At 43.0% G+C, this 20,985-nt stretch overlaps 1 protein-coding gene and 1 pseudogene across 2 annotated transcripts in view; one reads left to right on the top strand and one right to left on the bottom strand.

Moving 5' to 3' along the window:
* nav2a (neuron navigator 2a) overlaps nucleotides 1–20,985 on the top strand; it is a 310,780-nt gene that overhangs the window by 68,427 nt on the left and 221,368 nt on the right. Inside the window, exon 1 of one of the 2 annotated variants that reach the window (XM_082957700.1) lies at nucleotides 19,770–19,943. The exons of the other annotated variant lie outside the window; for it this stretch is intronic. The gene's annotated coding sequence lies outside the window, so the exon portion shown is untranslated. Of the gene's footprint in view, nucleotides 1–19,769; nucleotides 19,944–20,985 lie in introns of those variants that run through there. 2 annotated transcript variants of the gene reach the window in all.
* LOC123725229 (uncharacterized) lies at nucleotides 11,407–13,350 on the bottom strand (annotated as a pseudogene).

Raw genomic sequence — 20,985 nt, 5'->3', positions numbered from 1 at the left:
GAACCTTCCAGAAGGATAACCATCTCTGCAGCACTCCACCAGTCAGGCCTTTATGGTAGAGTGGCCAGACAGAAGCCACTACTCAGTAAAAGGCACATGACAGCCCGCTTGGAGTTTGCCAAAAGGGACCTAAAGACTCTCAGACCATGAGAAACAAGGTTCTGGCACCATCCCTACGGTGAAGCATGGTGGTGGCAGAATCATGCTGTGGGGATGTTTTTCAGCGGCAGGGACTGGGAAACTAGTCAGGATTAAGGCAAAGATGAATGGAGCAAAGTACAGAGAGATCCTTGATGAAAACCTGCTTGAGAGCGCTCAGGGCCTCAGACTGGGGTGAAGGTTCACCTTCCAACAGGACAATGGCCTGTCCTTGAGTGGCCCAGCCAGAGCCTGGACTTGAACCCGATCAAACATCTCTGGAGAGACCTGAAAATAGCTGTGCAGCGACTCTCCCCACCCAACCTGACAGAGCTTGAGAGGATCTGCAGAACAGAAAGCGGAGAAACTCCCAAAATACAGGTGTGCCAAGCTTTCAGTGTCATACCCAAGAAGACTTGAGGCTGTAATCACTGCCAAAGGTGCTTCAACAAAGTACTGAGTCTGAAGGAATCTCTGAGAACCCAGAATATTTTATACAATGTTGCAAATTTGCTAATCCCATTTTCTGGCTGACCAAGTTAATAGTTGATACAATGTTTCTCATGCATAGCCAATGTGATAGGATATTTATTTTTATCAGGACATGTTCTACCTGCAGGCTGCAATGTTTTTATTTGTTGGCTTTATGTAGGCTATTTTTATATGTTGGCAATGGCAATGAAAGTTACTTTTAGATTTGTATCATTTTCAGTTAGATAGAGTTTTGATTAACCATATGATATTCATTTTGAGACATGAAGACCTTATTATAAATGAAATGGAACTGTTCCACAAAAATGTGCATATGAAAATCAAAACTGGCACGCAGATCAGTAGAAATGGTACGATAACTTGGCACTCCAAATGCAAAAGGTTGCCGCCCGCTGGTGTAGCCTATTACCGGCAACTTCAGGAGCTTAATAGCAGAATCTGCAAAGACCAGCAGCAGTTTTCATTGGGAGGAGGAGTGTCGGGAACAGGTTTTCTTCTGGTTAGGCTATATTGATTTCTGGCTCCCTCTTTAGTCATTTGTGTGTCATCCTTTTGAATCGCAGCGCTTAAAGCATCAGACAAGCTCGGTAGCCTACATATAGTTGATTTTATTCAAAAACATAGGGTGGGTCAAAAAACTTCGGGCAATCTGTTGGCCGAATGAACAGACGACTCTCGGTCGACCGGCACTGGCAGATTGTTAAGGAGTGTTGGTGGTTGTGCTGACCTCAGGTCAGGGAGATGGGGTGCGTATGTTTCTGCAGTGTCCCACTAAGCGATCCTAGTGAACATGTGTGCCGTCCTACACACATACATCTATGGGTTTATCTCGTGCTGCAGGAAGGCTTTGTCACGTACACACACACACACACACACAAACACACACACACACACACAGGCACACCTCCTTCTGCCCCTTTCTCTCTCCTTTACATCCCCTCCTTTTGTCAAGTTAATAGGCTGTTTTCATGACGGAGAGAGAGTCAAATCTCACCGACCAGCTGTGGTGCGGCGTGTGTGTTTAACACCTTACACGGTAATGTTTTAAGTGGCTTTGCTTGTGTGCTTGAGTGTGTGTGTGTGTGTGTGTGTGTGTGTGTGTGTGTGTGTGTGTGTGTGTGTGTGTGTGTGTGTGTGTGTGTGTGTGTGTGTGTGTGTGTGTGTGTGTGTGTGTGTGTGTATATATATGTGTGTGGGTCTCAGCTGCAGACAGAGGCAGGTAGCTCACCTCAGGGAATGACACTTCATGTCATATTGTGTGTGCTGCCGTTGGGACAATGATGGAACACAACACATTATAACCTTTGTATGGTCTAGGAACTAAATATACACGCATACAAACACACACACACACATACAGTACACACACACAATACATGACATCCTCTCTTTCCCCTCTACAGTATGCCTTGTTTTAAGGGCAGAAAATACACCAGCCTCTTAACTCTCTGTTTCATTCTTCCACCCTTACACAGAAAGAGTCATTTGAATTTGGCAGAGGAGAGATTGCAGTATATTGCAGTTGACACACTCGACACAGAAAGAGGAAGGGAAATGGGCGCTAAATATTTCCTGTCTGTGATTTAAGCGAGAGTCCCAGGACACACTGTTAGTGTTTAATCTCCAGTCTAAACAGTCTGCACCTCCACTAAGCACCTTTACAATAGCACTGCCATCTCTGCTAATGGGATTCATTATTCCACCCACATTCTCTTTTATTTCCCTCTCTCCTTCTACCCCCCCCCCCCCCCCCCTCTTAGTTAAGCTACAGAAAAGCTGTGTATGTGCTGTATTTTAATACATTAGCTTACGGAAGTACTCTATCCTACGTCACACCAGATAAGGCTTCTAAGATGCGGCAAGGTAAATATATATACACGAGCCTGACAGAAGTGCTCTTTAGAGATGTTTGTCTGTCTATCGGTACATCAGTAGGTCAGACACGCTCTATCAGAGATGCTCTGTAGACCGTCGATGGTCTATTCTCTGACTATGGCATCCTTAATTTATCGCCCGTCATCGGTATTGGGATGGGCTGTCATGGGCTGACGTACCAACACTCCCCCCCCCCCACTCCCGTTCCCCCTCTGGTATCATTTTGTTACGGGTGGATGCTATAACCTATCCCTGCTGAGGGCTTATTAGACATGAGGATAGGGAGAGAGGGTAGAAGAGAAAGAAGGGAAGAGGAGTAGAATAGAGGGAAGATGTGGAGGGCAATGGCAGCCCCTAATAGCAACACACACACACACACACACACACACACACACACACACACACACACACACACACACACACACACACACACACACACACACACACACACATAAAGAGAATGGTGAGGTAAACAGATGCAGGTTGTCAGTCTTCCGTCACACAGATAAGAACGTCTCGGCAACCCTCCCCCTCTTCGGCTAGCTTTTGCTATAGCCTATGTCAATGAGGGTTAGCATTCTAGCTAACCGCTGCCGCATCCAAAATAGTTATTTTGCAAAAGATCACAACCAAATATAATATTAGCAACTGTTCAACCAATAATCAAAACGTCATTGTAAGCATATGAGAATAAAAACTTAAATCTAGGCTTTGTCGGATGTTCTTACTGCAGCCAAAAGCCGCGTGCGTCTGTGCTTGACGTCGGCGTGTCGTGTACTGAAAAGGGGCCTGTACACTCATCCACAGGCCAGCGATATACACACCCACTCACAGGGTTGTGATCAATTCTGGAGTTCAGATGTGAAAGGCTCTCTGCTTTGATGACTGCTGTGGTTCTGCTGTAAGGGGTGCTGACATCACAGGCTAAACCACACCACATATCGACCGCGTCTTTGATCGGCTCAACCTCAAATCATCCTCACGTCACGGCGGCTGAGGAGAGGTGTGTGTGTGTGTGTGCGTCTCTGTGGCCGTGTGTTTAGTGGGAGATAGTCTGTTTTCCCATGTTTCTCGCTGTTCTTCAGTGTATAACATTGGAAATCCTGGCAGCGAGGCTTGGTTTCTCCATGTACACGCTTTTGTTTTGGGCTTGTTATCAATGATTTCGCAGTGATCTTGCTGCACTTGGAACCTAATCTACATCGTCTTGCCCATTGTGAGAGTGAGATTTATTTATTTGGAGTGTGATGTGCAATACAGTCTCCAATATCTTTTTTTCAGCACCACAAAGACTAACATTGGACAGTGTCTAGTTCTCAGAGCAGGGAAGGGAGAGGAAAAGGGAGAGAAGAAGAGAAAGAGAGGGAGAGAGCGAGCGAGAGGAGGGAGGGAGAGAGAGATGTCAACTCCACTGAAGACAAAACAAGCCAACCCAGCGAACCAAAATAGTTTTTGTTGAAGTTCCCAGAATATTCGTTAGGTCGCAGCAAATGTTCTCACAAAAACTGTCCAGTCTTGCTGATATAGCAAGAACGTTCCTAGAACGCATTTAATCTGTTCTTTTATAGGTTTCCAGAACGTTTCGTTCGGTTGTTGGAACAGTCTGGAGAGAACATAGTGGGGACATCACAAAATATATGTTCCTAAAACACAGAAACTGACCAGTTGTGCCTATGATTCTACAATGTTTCTTTTAGGCTGCAAAAAACATTCACCTGATGCTACAAGAACCTTCCCAGAACACATTTTGTCTGTTATTAAAGGTTCCCAGATTGTTTGTTTAGGTTCTGGGAACATTGAGGGGATATGAAAAGAGAGAGCTTCCCAAAACACAAAAACGTTCCAGTTGCGCTGACGTTCATATAATTTTGGAATCAGGGTGCACAAAACATTCCTTTGTGGTTGCGAGAATGTTGACAGAACAGCCTTTCTGAGTTCTTTAACGGTTCCCGGAACATTTAATTAAGGTGTGAGTATGTTACAAGAGAGAGTTTCCTAAAACACAAAATATCCTCAATTGTGATGACATTCATATAATGTTAACGTTAGGTTGCTCAGGATATTCCTATAATGGTCAAAGTTCCTTAAATTCATATTTGATAAGATAATTGGGTGAGTCCTCACATGTGTCCTATTTCACACATGTACAAGTGCATTTTTTGGCGTATCCCACTCCCCCTGAAAGTGTGGTCAGAGCCAGGGATCAGCCATTATTGACAGCAACCCTGGAACAATTACAGTTAAGTGCCTTGCTCAAGGACACAATGGTAGATTTTTCACCTAGTTGGTTCCGGGGTTTGAACCAGCAGCCTTTCGGTTCCTGGGCCAACACTCCTAACCGACCGCTAGGCTACATGCTGTCCTTTGAAGGTGGTGTAGAGACACATGGCATTTTAATTTCATTCATAGGACATTTGAACAGCATTTAATCATACAAACATAACCGTATATTTTACACTTTATATATTGACAATCTGCACATTATTTAGTTCATAGGACATTTGAACAGCGTATAATCATACAAACACAACCATATTTTTTACACTACATGTTAGTGATGTGACATTGACATTTTTTTGTAACGTTTAAGCAGACACTTCTGAATCGGTTTTCTGCTAAAACGATAAGAACAATTCATACAATTCTACGTCAAATCCTATTGCATGGTATGACCGCTAGGGGGTACACAAACAAAACGGTAGACGAGCTACATTCCTTGCCAAATTATGACAGCTTTATCATGAATTCAAAATGGACTGGTTGATGAAATAAACACAGGTTGATTAAATAAACATCTGGTTTGATGAAGGCAAATTGCGTATTAATTAGTCTAGAGGTCTACTTTGTTTCATGTTTAACAAAAGCCTGCGCACCAAGTTTAGCCTGCGCAAAAGCCTGCGCACCAAGTTTAGCCTGCGCAAAAGCCTGCGCACCAAGTTTAAGCTCCCAAATCAAACACAGGGCAAAAGAAAACACGTGCCAAATGTGGGTGTATACTGGTTAAAAGGGGAAGCAATGTAGCTTTCTAATGCGGTTAACTGTATGTCTCAACTCCCACTACAATGGGAATAACACCCTGTTGAAAAGGGAGTAAACGGTCAACGGTGACATTGATGACAAAGACGCACCTGTTTCAGTAGCGCTCGCGTTGCACTAGCAAAGTACCTCTCAACTCAAGTAGGCCATTGACAACGGCTGCATATCAACTGGAATCATTTCTATAATCAGCGCTTTTCCCCCCATTGTTAACGACTATGACGTGCGGAGCGTCATTTCCCCTTTACGATGAAGATCGGGACGTGTTAGTGGTAGTTTTGGGATAACTGACACTGATAAATATTTGGTGGAGGGGGAAAAAAACACATTGTTTTTCGGTCCTGGATTTCATTTGGTTTAAACGTTTTATGTTCACACCCGTACTTCTTATTTTTGACAGTCTGCACACGTGGTGTTTGTATCGGCAATGTTTGGTTCCCAACCCAGGTCTTTTATCCTCTGCTTCACCAGGGAAGCTCGCTTACATCATCGTTTTTCAGTATATACCCATGGCAGTATGGTCAATCAGGAATGCCATGCTTCCTTTTTAGACTTCTTAGATATAACTAACCCAGGGAAATACTAGTAACTGGGTTATTCACCATCACTAAACCCATCCTCTTTATATGCTGCGTACTTCTGGGCCCACGTATGCAAGTTATCCAAGACTGTGACTGCAGATCTCACTTTTTTATCAGATCATACCAAGCGTCTCAAAGTAGGAATTATATCGGGGGAGTTTTGCTGAACAGTCCATTTTTACACAATGATTTATTTTTTACAGTCTAAATTCTGCATTTCTGACTCGATTTAAACATCTATATAAAATACATCCTATATTTTAGTAGATTATACCTGAGCCACGATTTCACGATTTAAAGCCACGATTTAAAGGACATGTGGGATTGAACCTGCAATCTTCAACTTTGCAGTGAGATCATTAACCCTCTGCACCACCAGTGAATAACTGTTGTGCTGCAGAGACACAGAGTCTCTTAAATGTTCCCATCTTTTTCATATGCACAATAATATTCTTGCAATAATAAGGGAATGTTCGGTGCCACATAGGGCTGTGGAGGGCACGACATTTCACCCTAAAAAAATATCCATCCCATTTGCCGACATTGGCCATTGTGCCCATGGCCCTGAGTGCTGAGTGCTCCGAAGCACCTCTCACTCACATGCATCGACCTCACATTATCAGGTCTTTCTCATGCCAACAAGATGAGTAGGCCAAATGAACAGCAAAAGCACTAGCCTATGTCAATCTAGTGTCCCCCATAGTACACAAGTTGACCTATTCTGTGGGAGAAATAACTATTCCAAACTTAGTCTGGGACAATTGTGGGATGCGCTAGATCCCAAATTAATACAACCACTAGCATCCCCCCAATTTTTTACACAATGTGGCTGACGCAACAGATCAGTTTAGCTTAACATGTTGATAAGCTATTTCTTCACGTTATAAGCGCAGCAATGCGCATGCAGCAGTAGGTTATAAGCGCGAATGTTCCATTAGCGGGAAAACACCATTATCAAAAGTAGGCGAAAATGTGATTATACATGTAACGCTTTTATTATAAAGTTGCATTTTTATGGTGAAAATTATCTTCCCCAAACTTGAAACTCACACGCTGCTTCTGTATGCCAGTTAGGCTCTATACTACTTGTAAAGCAGATTAATGTGCTTAATTAAAAAAAAAAAGTTATTTGTCCGCTTTAGTTGTGATACAAACCTTATCAAAATGAGGTGTGCGTCTATGATTTAAAAAAAAGTAGATAATTTGGCTGAAGGGAACATTCCTGGTGAGAGAGTTTAGACTAGAGCCCACCTACATTGAGTTTCCTCTTAGACAAATCACTTCCATGTGGTGCCTGTTTTTAATTACCAAACGGATGAGGTTGCATGGAAGGTATCAGAGTGGGCAGTTTACGCTGTGTAGGCTGTCTACAGGAGCAGGTGGGGAGAAAGTTGTATGCGTGTGATATGCGTTTGCTATGAGGAGGTCGACACACACACACACACACACACACACACACACACACACACACACACACACACACACACACACACAGCCATATTGCGTTTAACACATGCTTAAAGCTATCAAGTTGAAGTAGAGACAGATTGTAGGCATACCTGTGAAGCTCTGCAAAGGCTCTGCTGCTGCTGTGTCCCTGTATCTGAGGAGTGCTGCTTTCTTACTTTCTAACTGCTTCCAGCCTCACACAGATGATAGGAACACATTCATATGTGGATAGCGTGGAATTGTTAGTCGACTTTGTCCCAAGTTTACCACTGCTGTAACTGTGTGTGTGTGTGCATGAGCGTCAGGAATATCTTAACTAAACTCTGTGTGGCATTTGCCCCCTTGAATGTTCTCTCCTGTTTGTATCATGCTCCTTCCCATGTGAAAGTCAAACACTGTCAAACCTAGAGTTTACCCCCGCTGTTCAGCCAGCCCACACAAAGACAGGAGCAAACAGTCCCTCTCAGACATAAATGCCAAAGAGAAGGGATTTTACACAGTGTGTGTGTGTGGAGGTGTTTCAATGTGGGTCTCTCTCTCATCTGTAATTATCTCTATCTCCCACTCTGTTGGTCAGATGTCTGTTTTAAACAGTGAAATGAGTGTCCCCTGCCTTCTCAGATCCTTTCTCTTGGCCCGTTGGTTTCTGTTTACCATGTTGATGTTTTGCAGATACTTCTGGTCCCGGGACATCTGTGTGTGTGTGTGTGTGTGTGTGTGTGTGTGTGTGTGTGTGTGTGTGTGTGAACATCTACACTGTAATAACATTCCTGTAATTTTACAGTAAATTACTGGCAACTAGTTGCTGTAAATGTACAGTAAATATTATATCATAATCATAATACAACAATTTACTGTATTTTACAGTTTAATTATCTGCGTAATTGCTATGAAATAACTGTATGTTGCTGTATTCTAATTACAGCAAAACCCTTGTAATGTATTATATTTACTGTATTTTTACTGCAACTCAGTTGCCAGTGAATTACTGTAATTTCACAGGATTAATACTACAGTAAAATCTTGTAAATAGTTACATTTACCGTATTTTCCCCAGCTACACAGTTGACAATAAAATATTGTAATTGTACAAGATAATTCTTACAGTAACTACAGTAAGTTAAATTTGTAGCATCAAATAATTGGCATATATATTACCCTTACATAATTTCCACATGTGCGAGGATATTGGAAATTTACCAAAGCCTATTGGACGATAACTTGTTTTTATCTACGACAGAAGAATGTATAACTGACTTTTTCCGACATAACATACAGTACCAGTCAAAAGTTTGGACACACCTACACATTCAAGGGTTTTCTTTATTTGTACTATTTTCTACATTATATAATAATAGTGAAGACATCAAAACTATGAAATAACATATATGGAATCATGTAGTAACCAAAAAAGTGTTAAACAAATCAAAATATATTTTACATTTTAGATTATTCAAAGTAGCCACCCTTTGCCTTGATGACAGCAGCCCCCCCTGTGAAAATCTTCTCAACACTGCAGTGTTGAGGTAAAACTACCAAAACTATTGCTGATGGTTTACGTGAACAATCAAATTAAATAGAATGAAAGCCCCGATCAGCAGGTATAGCCAGATGAGAGTTGGTTCTCCAGCAGTAGCTTAGGCTACTTTTATTGCGGTAAAAACACCATTATCAACATCGCATTTGATAACAATAAATAGCCTAGCAAATTACATAGATTGTCACGCAATGATTAAAGCCTAGTACTGCGCAAGCAATTTTACGAACTTTTCAATGCTGAAGGTGACGTGCACATGTGCAAGATCAGGAATAGGCCTATACCTCTTGTTGGTCAGCGTGTGAAGCTGCGCACTGTGCGCAGTTTGACTAGGCTACTGATATTGCCTGGGGTTCTTTGGCATTCAAAATTACTTGTAGATCAATGACTGTCACAGTTCTAAGCTTAGTTCGACACTGGAGGAGAGGTCACATCAATTGTCACAAAATATTAGGTCTTTTTGGAAGGTAGAATGAAAGTAATATGAGCAAAACATTTTGGTGAACCGGTAGTTCATAATGTTTGAATCAATTTTCTGACCGATGCATGCTATATTTGGATCGGTTTGTCCCAAACCAATGCAAATCTTAAACATTTGAACCAGGGTTACATTCCTAATAACCAGTGTAGACACATACCAATAAAGTAATTCATATCCAACCTATAAGGGGGGGTAAAACATTATAACTCGGTAGCAAACCTAATAGAGGAACAGGAAGTATAGTGGTCAAACAGATTTGGTGCCGGAACTGTTCCTGACAGCTCCTTGAACTGTTTTGTGATTACATTCTCATTGGTTCACAGTCTATCGTCTTCTTCAAAAGGATTAACACGTGGATTAACCTGTTTAGGATAGGGGGCAGTATTTTCACGGCCGGATAAAACATTTACCCGATTTAATCTGGTTATTACTCCTGCCCAGAAACTAGAATATGCATATAATTATTTTATTTGGATAGAAAACACCCTAAAGTTTCTAAAACTGTTTGAATGGTGTCTGTGAGTATAACAGAACTCATATGGCAGGCCAAAACCTGAGGAGATTCCATACAGGAAGTGCCCTGTCTGACCATTTCTTGTCCTTCTATAGCCTCTTTATCAAAAATAGAGGATCTCTGCTGTAACGTGACAGAAGGCGCCAGAACATTGAATGATGACTCTGCAGTCCCAGGGCGAAAAACAGTAGGGGTTTTGGAAAGTGGTCGTTCTGAGAACAATGACACGGGTGCGCGCGTGAATGTGAAGACTCCATTTTCTATTTTCAGTGTTTGAACGAAAACCAGGTCTCCCGGTCGGAATATTATCGCTATTTTACGAGAAAAATCTCATAAAAATAGATTTTAAACAGCGTTTGACATGCTTCGAAGTACGGTAATGGAATATTTTGAATTTTTTTGTCACGATACGCGCCGGCGCGTCACCCTTCGGATAGTGTCTTGAACGCACGAACAAAACGCAGCTATTTGGATATAACTATGGATTATTTGGAACCAAAACAACATTGGGTGTTGAAGTAGAAGTCCTGGGAGTGCATTCTGACGAAGAACAGCAAATGTAATGCAATTTTTCTTATAGTAAATCTGAGTTTGGTGAGTGCCAAACTTGGTGGGTGTCAAAATAGCTAGCCATGATGGCCGGGCTATCTACTCAGAATATTGCAAAATGTGCTTTCACCGAAAAGCTATTTTAAAATCGGACACCGCGATTGCATAAAGGAGTTCTGTATCTATAATTCTTAAAATAATTGTTATGTTTTTTGTGAACGTTTATCGTGAGTAATTTAGTAAATTCACCGGAAGTTTTCGGTGGGTATGCTAGTTCTGAACGTCACATGCTAATGTAAAAAGCTGGTTTTTGATATAAATATGAACTTGATTGAACAAAACATGCATGTATTGTATAACATAATGTCCTAGGAGTGTCATCTGATGAAGATCATCAAAGGTTAGTGCTGCATTTAGCTGTGGTTTTGGTTTTTGTGACATTATATGCTAGCTTGAAAAATGGGTGTGTGATTATTTCTGGCTGGGTACTCTCCTGACATAATCTGTTTTGCTTTCGTTGTAAAGCCTTTTTGAAATCGGACAATGTGGTTAGTTAAAGGAGAATCTTGTCTTTATTGTGTAAAATAGTCATATGTTTGAAAAATTGAAGTTTTTGGATTTCTGAGGCGTTTGTAATTCGCGCCACACTCTATCATTGGATATTGGCGAGGCGTTCCGCTAGCGGCACATCTAGATGTAGGAGGTTAATAGTGCCACGTTTTTTTCTCCACAACCTTTCCAGACTTTCTGCTCATCACCTTCCCTGTCTGTTGATGTCCATGAAGCCTCTAAAAACAATAAAACAGAGAGAAAGAGAGAGAGAACAATTGAATAGCTGTAAACGATATTCTCTTTTCCAAGTAAACAAACCGTGTGTGTTGTGTGCCTTCATCGGAGGCACCATCAGAAACAGCCTCTAGGTAGAGGTCGAGTAGTTTTAAGAGGCCTCGGTAGGTGTACGGTCTGGCCTATCAGAGAGCAAGGTGGAGCCACAACCATATTGCCTAAAACCATACACCACATATCACCACCATCCACTGGTACACTGCTGCACAAATCCAGCCAACTTCTGAATCACAGTACTAAACCACACTATCTGCAAGTTAGTGAATAGGAGGCCCAGCATGCTGCCTACAGCTATATATATAAGGCATTTACACAGGCAGCCCAATTCTGATCTTTTGTCCAATAATTAGCAGAAGAGCTGATCTGCCTGTGTAAACCAGACCTAAATGAGTTGGCTTGAGTTTTAGATTACCTTTGAACAAACTCAGGTGTGCATGAGGCCTCCTCCAGATACTGCAGCTTGAAGTTGTAGTAGCTTGCAAAGAGTGCAGTCATCCCGTTCACAAAGTTGGTATGTGGCCCGACGACACCTGTCCTTCAATGAACAGCATTCAGGCTGTGGGTTTCATCAACGTCTCTCCTGAAGTACTGTAGATAAACCTAATGATACGGGATCATCTTTTCAATATATACCTTTTTCCAGCAACCACCCCCATAGGACCCCCGCCCCTCCCCTCCCCCCAAAATTGTTAGTGCCCAACACAATCACATGCTCGATCCCACTACTTGGCTTCCTTTACATAGCAAACTTTAATGAGAGGAGGTCTATACAGTACCTTGTACAATCAACCGAGGGGTGCTGAGTAAGGGAACAGATCGTTGGATGTCAGAAGCTGTGGCAGACGGCTGGAAAATAATACAGTAAAATACAGTATATTACAACTCAGTGGTGTGTGTGTGTGTGTGTGTGTGTGTGTGTGTATGTGTGTGTGTGTGTGTGTGTGTGTGTGTGTGTTTGAGTGAGAACTTACATCAGCCTGAAGGAAGACGCCTTCCTTAAGTTCTTTAAAGTAAGCCAAAATGACGAGCATGACGCAGATGGCCTTGTTGGTGTCCTCGTTTTCTTGAAAGGCAGACAAGACTTGAACCCCTGGGTTGGCCTTTGTTGACTTGACAGAACTTCAGGATTGTCTGGCTTCTCCTCTCAATGGCCTCCGGCAGCTTCTGTAGGATGGGAATGTCAGTTGAGAGATGGAAGTGGGAGTATAGGCCCCTCCGTGAGAACAGAAATGGCCATCCTTCCTTGACATCTGACGTGGAGGGTGGAGGGTTTCCGTTCAGGTAGCGCTGCTGTAGTAAATATGCCTTCTCAAGTATCTTCTCTCCTCTCTCTGCTTCTCCCATCCCTTCTTGTGAGTACATTTGCGCCATCTCTCTCTTCATCTCTTCCAAGGTCTCCTCTGTTTCCCCCCGAGGGGAGGCCTTCAGGTTGCCACCTAACACACCCGTACTGGTCCACTAGGCCTCTTGACGTGTTTCTTCCTTCTGCTGACTCGCCGCCGCGCCAGTGTGCTATACCGGTTTACATGTTCTACTCTTGTTTTGATCTGGTTTAGAAGCGAGCCAAAGCCATGTCCAAATACCTCTTCATCTAGGTAGACATCAGTAAAACTTCTGGGGTACTCTAGAATGATACTTCCAACATTGTGACATATTGCTCTGGACAGATTAAGATTGTGCTGGCGCATTTGATCGACGACCAATCTCACCATTTCTATTCTGTCTCCTGCTGATGGTCTTGTATGTTGTACCACTGCTGTACGGATTCCAGCTGGCATCCTGTCCCAGCTGACTCTAAAGTTTATAGGCCATGGTCTACTGAGGAGTGGGGATAAAGGCAACATGTTTGAGGTGCTTGGAGTGCTCGGGCAAGAGAGGGGTGAGGAGGGGCCAGGTTCTGAGTATGATTAAATTAATCCGCGTTCTGGAAGAACAAAGCACACAAAGCATTTTGGATTTCAGATTAAATGTTTCTTATGAGGCAACAGTACGGAATGTCACCTTTTACATGAGGGTATTGTTTTACCATTTAGAAATAAAATACTTTATGTACTTTGTGCCCCTATTTGAAGAAGTCATAAGTATTTGGACATATTCACTTATAGGGTATTAAAGTAGTCAAAAATGTAGTATTTGGTCCCATATGTCTTGGCCACAATTACTACATCAAGCTTGTGACTCTATAAACTTATTTGATGCATATGCATTTGGTTGGGTTTTAGGTTGTGTTTTGCCCTATTAGTAACTGAATGATGAAATTAGAGACTGGATTGCTGCAATATTATAATTTTTTTCTCATAAAATGTACAACCAGCAACTTTACCAGAACACATTTTCATTTACATGTCTGAGGTCTATTATGGGACTCAATAGGATATTAAAGTCAGGACAATACAAGCAAGTCAAAGACCAAAACAAAACTCAGAACAGTTTTTAAACTCGGCAACAGCTGTTCTGTGTACTAACTGTTCTATATGGTTCAGAATACTGGAGGATGACCTAACACAACCCAAATAAATTATCTGCCTTTCATACAACCTTCTTTTGAAAATACATATTCCATCTACTGGTCTAAGATCATATCTAATCAAGACCTCATCAAACTGGCAAAACAGGATGGCATGTCAACGATCAAGCAAAGGCGGTGGAGGTGGATCAGGAAATGGAACCTCCTCTACCAGAGTGGCACTTCCCTGCACACTTGAAGACAATGTAAAACAACATGGCGTATAACAGTAGAGGCAGAGCTCCAGCAACACCAGCTCAGCCGGGGCACAATAGAGAAGACTTCCCAGGACAGACAAAAGTGGAAGACCCTTGTTGATGCCCTATGTGCCACCCGGCGCAATGGGAGTGAGTGACAGTTGAGGTCTATCATCTCTTTATACTGCATGTTCTTTATCTTCAAGTTTCCCGGAAGTTTGCAACAAAATAAACAGAATCATGGTGAACTATGACCAGCTGAATCCTGCCAACATGTAGCTCTTCATCATATTTTCCAAGCAAAAAAAAAGCCTTTTGAACAAAGTACCCTTAACTGTCACTTGATTTGTAGCCTTTTGACTCTAAATGAAAATTCCTTGATTCTGTCATTGTAGTCATTCATGTAGAACTCAGTGCTCTTTTCCACTTGTATACATTGTGGGAACAGGTTGCCTGCACTTAAGTAGGCCTGGAGAAGCTGGTGTCACTCTAGAAGTGTTTTACACTGGTTTTTGAAGTTGTGGAACTTTCTGGCACATTGCTTGAAGAAAGTATTTAAAACCAAAAAATGTATTTCACCTTTATTTAACCAGGTAGGCCAGTTGAGAACAAGTTATCATTTACAACTGCGACCTGGCCAAGATAAAGCAAAGCAGTGCGACAAAAACAACAAGTATGCTTGCTCTCAAACCTTAAAGTCCAAAGGCGAATAAGTGGACCAAAGTGGGCAATGAGCTCTGGATAGTGACATAGGTAGTGATGTTTTGGTTTAAGGGCATGGTCAGGACAAAGCTCTCTCCTAAAGGTGATGTACTCCTTAATGAGGAGATACTGATATAAGCCACCTGACCTGCTGTGACAGGAGAGGTAGCAATCTGAGAAAGCACCAATTTTGCACTGCATGTCCACTGAGCCTTTCACTACGAGGAGAGATGTTTGTCGTTGGCATCGTTTCCCTGATGTTTGAATACATCTTTGCATCGGTTGAGTTGTAAATAAGTCAAATGTTTCTCCTGAACTAACCGAGCAATAAACAAAGCTAGATCATAGGAAACAATGCACTCAAACAGGCCATGCCCTAGACATGGTACCAGGCTGGTAAACGTGGAAGTAGGCTAGCTGATTGAAAGGCGAGTGGAATTTGACACCACACACCGAATCTGTTGCACTTGCAGCTAAATCCTGCAAATGGGTTCGATATGACTGTATGGTTCTTGCTGTGCCACACAAGTTCTACAAGTGTTTCTAGCAATATCACAGTAGTGACAGAAAGTAATGCTCTACTGAAATTCTCCAGAAACCCCCAATGCAATGAGATCCTAAATTGTCTCCTAAAAGTACCTTTTAGAACTCGCCCATCACTTATCTTAATTCCACTCTCCTCCAGAGCTTTCAGATCTTTGATGAGAGGGTCAAGTACTTTTGTCTAGGCCAAAATATTGAAAATCCTGCTCTCTACACAGGTGAACAAGCTGCGCATGATCTATAGCTGATATAATATCTGTCAGAGGAAAGTAAATTGCAAAAACGTTGTGTGTTTTTTTTCAGGAACCGAGTGGATTGACAACTTCAAATGAATCCTGATAGAGTATCAGAAAAACAGAAGACGGCTCAGTTTTAAACAATGGATCCCCCTAAACTCCCCTCCCATCCTGTACATTCTGAAAAACATTCTCTGTTGAGGGTTGGGCATGTGTTGCGCCATGCTTCTCACATACAGACTCACTTTTAAAAAGTGCAAACAATGTCAGCTGTACATCCTGGGAAAAAACATTCTTTACCATTATCATAATTACCCAAGAACAGGGGCACAGGCTCAACGTAATATAAATTATTTTTAAAAGCAGTCTTCTGCTTTTAGGTCTGTGCTTAAAATTCCACTGTTGCAGGCCTTAAGGAGAACCTCTTTCTTTATGTCATCTATAATGCTGCTTATATTGGCCTCTGGGATTCCAAGGCCAGTCAACTTATCACTTAGTTTGTGCCAGGCCAATGTGCCAGGCCAATGTCATAGACATTCTGAAACTCCTCTTTAATAGTTTGAATAGTAGTTGCAGGCAACAATAATTTAGCTTGCAGTTACAAATAAAAGTGTCATATTTTTATAAAGAAAACATAATCGACAGAAAAAAGCTCTTCCGGCTCATCTAAGCTATCGGATGTCATAGGCACACTGGCATGACCCAAAGGTTCAGCTGCAACATGTCAGTCTAGCACAGAGTCATCTAGATGTTTTCCTAGAAACATGGGATGCAAAACTTGACATAACAGTGGACTTGATGTCACAATCTCTAAATGGGAAATTGATTTCTAATCCTTTTTTCATTTTTTTTTTATTAGTAGTAACCCCTTTTTCTCCCCAATTGGTAGTTACAGTCTTGTCCCATCGCTGCAACTCCCCTATGGACTCGGGAGAGAGCCATGCGTCCTCCGAAACGCAACCCAGCCAAGCCGCACTGCTCATTTAACCCAGAAGCCAGCTGCACCAATGTGTCAGAGGAAACACCGTACAGCTGGCAACCATGTCAGCGTGCATGCACCCAGGCCCGCAACAGGAGTCGCTAGAATGCGATGGGACCGAGGACATCCTGGCCGGCCAAACCCTCCCCTAACCCGGACGGTGCTGGCCCAATTGTGAGTCGCCTCATGGGTCTCCCGGTCGCAGTCGGCTGTGACACAGCCCGGGATCGAACCCGGATCTGTAGTGACGCCTCAAGCACTGCAGTGCCTTAGACCGCTGCGCCACTCGGGAGGCCCATTTCTAATCCTTCTTGAATATGTGCCTTCAAGTGATGAACAAAAGAGGTTAAGGTGTCACACCCGACTGCACAAGACTGAACCACACATTTTAAGGGTGTGTCGCAGTGTTGTTGACAATCTCTCAGCACAAACCCATCAGCTTTATTATTTCTATACATATGTGCTTTAAGAGCAGTGAATTTATGGTATGTTGGTGAGCGTTCAGGCACCCCACATTGATAGGTAAAATTACATGTGTTACTGTGCAGCTTTATGTGCTGAGTGAACTCAAAACCAGTAACAGACACATGGTCACAGGTATTACATTTGCAATGGAACATTTTGACCAAATGGCTGAGGTAAACAAAACCAGAAATAAGACAGGTAGGCAGCAGACAGAACCACTACTAATACTACACTCAAGACTCCCACAACCAATAAAATTGGCAGCCACTCAGTGCAAGCACACAAAATGTCCTCTTTACCTTTTGTAGTTCAACTTTAGTATTGCTTAATTGCTTAAACACAAATGTTTCTAAGATGATGTTAGCGAACTAACATTTAGCTAGATAAATCACACCACCACATCTAACGTTACCTAACGTTAGCCTCTCTAACGCCCAACTACTACACCACTATTACACCTTTTCGATAACCACAACTACTCGAATAAAGCCAAAATATACAAAATTATTGCCAGCTCTGCTCAATTATCGCCTCTCTGCTTTGTGCAACTAAATAGCTTTTTGTGCGAAGATTTTGCAGTAAAATAGATGTGGAATGGATGAAATCTCAGTCAGGCTTCTACTGTTAGCTTACGACTAGTAGTCGTGAGAACAGATACAGAAAATACATTTATCTTTATCACCATTGGTTGATGCTACTCATGCGTAGGCCATTTTGGAAATGGGCAGCTCCAGATAGGTTGACGCTCCTCGATCCGGGTAGCTCCCTAGGTGACAGCACCACACTGTCTTTGGTGACAGACTGGTCAGACGAGCCAGGCTGTCCCCTGCTGCACTTACACTAGTAGCCCATCCACCGCAGCACAGCTAGGCTAACATAGCGCGCAGATAACATTGCAATCACAAACATGCATTCCTCAAATGCTGCTAGTCAACCACTGTATCCAAGGAGCTGTTCTTGCAGCTCATGTTAAGTTAGTTAACGTTACACGCACAGCAAGCTGCTGTAACGTCAGGCTAGCTAGCTAGCTCGCCCATATGTCAAACGTGAAAAAAATAACGTCAGCTAGGCTAAGTCATTGTATCCTGATGAAAGAACTTGTCCGAAACATGTCTGCAATAAAATAATATTAGAAGGGAGTTTGTTGCAAGCCTCTGAAGTTAGCCTATAACATTAAGTAATCCAAGCATTCACTTCTCTTGAATTCAAAATTGGTCTCTGGCTGGCAGTGGCGATCCTTCTTCGATTAGTCATATTTACATAATGGTAAAAACATTACTAAACAAGCATTGCCATTCACAATAAAACCATGAATACAGTACAATATTGTGAAATGTTATTGTAAAATCACAGCTATTTTTAACAGTGTATACGCATTAATGGTCGCACAAAAACACACACTTACACAAATACAACCACACACACACACCACCAGACCCTAGACCCCAGCCACACAGCTGAGCCCAACAGCTGGTGTCTGTACCCCAGGGTGGTGTGTGTGTGTGTGACTGTGTTTGTGACTGTCTGTGTGTGTCGGGGGGGGTGGGGGGGGGGGGGGGTTTATCTGTCTGGGCTGGAGATGGTTAGCTAGGCAGCCATGTGGATTAAGGGATCAGGGCTGGTGTCAGACAAACAGTGGATTACTGCTGTAAAGCTGCCCTCTCTGGCCCGAGCCTGAAACTGAGACCAGAGGCTCGCCAAGAGGCCTCCCCCACCGCCTTGCACCCATCCTGGGCCACCTGACTTATTAAGGCCCTGGATTAGCACACAAAGGAGCAGGACCTTGGAAGACCCCGGGCCTCTTGGTCTGTAATAACACTGGTAATTGAGTGTGTTACTGCAGCATTGCCCATGAATGCCAATCATGCAGGATTGTGTGTGTGTGTGTGTGTGTGTGTGTGTGTGTGTGTGTGTGTGTGTGTGTGTGTGTGTGTGTGTGTGTGTGTGTGTGTGTGTGTGTGTGTGTGTGTGTGTGTGTGTGTGTGTGGTGGGCGTACGTGTGCACGGGTATGTGTGTGTTTACATGTCAAGTCATTCATGTTGACAGTATGCTTATGACTATGTGGGCACTGATTGTTTAATGTGTGTATATATTTGCACTCTGTATGCCTACTCGCGTGTGTGTGTGTGTGTGTGTGTGTGTGTGTATGTGTGTGTGTGTGTGTGTGTGTGTGTGTGTGTGTGTGTGTGTGTGTTACATCTTGTGTTTCCCTCTCCCCTTCCCCAGAGCTATGACTGGAGGTCTTATGTAACATGTTTGTTCAAGTGCCCTCCGAGATGCCAAGTCACTGTCACACAGCCCAGCCTGCAGGATAGAAGAGGAGGAGAGAGAGGAATGGGGGCTTTTTCCTCTCATGTCTGTCTTCTGCTCTGTCATTTCCACCAGCCCACTTCCAAGCCTTAGGCAGCAGTAGGGAGGGGGTTGGATGGGTGGGTGGGTGGGTGGGACACACACACACACATCCACGCACATATTGTACCAACACACACACACACACACTCCCCCCCTATTATTGGATGAACGTGTGTGTGAGTGTGTCTGTCGGGAGGACGCAGCTTCTTATCATAATCCTCCTTACTAAAGAAACGGAGCGGAGCAGAATGAGCCCTCTGTCCCTGACTGTGACTGTGCGGAGCTGCTGGTGTAGGAGAGAGACAGGAGTGGAGCACTGAGCAGACGTAACAGGGCCTGTCTCTCCCTGTAGAGGAGCCACTGACGAAAAGAGATGACATTTAAACTGGACAAACTGTACAGGCTGTTTCACATGCACAGAGAGGCGCTGGATGGTGTGAGCAGGACACGGACATAGAGATGTGGTAAGTGGTTTGAAATTGTAAGAATTGGTCGCCTTGCATTGAGCGAATATGATAGTTGTATCGATTGTGTTATCTACTTGTAGTGAGTGAATATGATATTTTGACGGTATTCATTCATTTTGAGCTGCGTGATTTGAATGCGGGGTGTTTATAGTGATGATACTGAGGTTCATTTGCTCTGTAAAACAAAGGGGCATATCTTGGCTGTGGTGGTCCTGGCTGACTCTGGCATGGGCCTTTGGTAGAGTAATTTAGCTTTGGCTGTTTTGTCTGTGATCCATTTTGGCTATGGCTCTGTAATTTAGCTTTGACACTGTCATGTGTCTATAGAGCTGCAATGAGGTTCTGGCAGGTGATTAACAGCCTGCAGAGTTGGTGATGTTTTGGTGATATTAGGTTGACAGCAGAGCAGATGGCCCAGTGACAGCTGTCAGCACTGGGAATGACACAGTTGCTAATGGCTAGCTGGGTGGCTAGTGAAGTAGCTTACATAGGCTATTGCAGGCTAATTCAGATTTGTGCTAAAACAGCTTTGTGCTGAACATTGTTGTCATATCAATTGCGGTATAATTGTTTATTTGCTCTCCCCTGTCTGAGTTTCATATGGGCCTACACCTGAGTGATTGCAACAGGTTTGTTTATAACCCAAAAACAGTTTGACTTTCATCCATCATATTTACACTTTAGTTAAAGTAATGCATGCAAAGAAAGGGCTCCTGCTATCCCATCACTTTGCTCTCTTTCGTTCCTTGACAATCTTTGGTAGGAAATATGAGAGACGGCTGCTCTCCCTACATGTTAGTGAGAACTATCCCCCGGCAGCTCAGAAATAGCACCATACTAATCCATATTCATCAATCTCATCATCATAATCAGACTGATACGGGCCGTCATGTAAAAGGTGTCATAAGTGGCAGAGCGGCGCTAGCATAGACCTTACATGTGTCATCACTGTATGATTGGCTGAGTCTGTACAGCACTGAACTTTACAGCACACACTGTCGGGCTTGTACTGTAGCTATGAATCACAACTTAATGCTGT

This window comes from Salmo salar, chromosome 11 (assembly GCF_965601325.2).
Source record: "Salmo salar chromosome 11, fSalSal1, whole genome shotgun sequence".
Taxonomy (NCBI): domain Eukaryota; kingdom Metazoa; phylum Chordata; class Actinopteri; order Salmoniformes; family Salmonidae; genus Salmo; species Salmo salar.
This window is presented reverse-complemented; position numbering and strand designations above follow the sequence as displayed.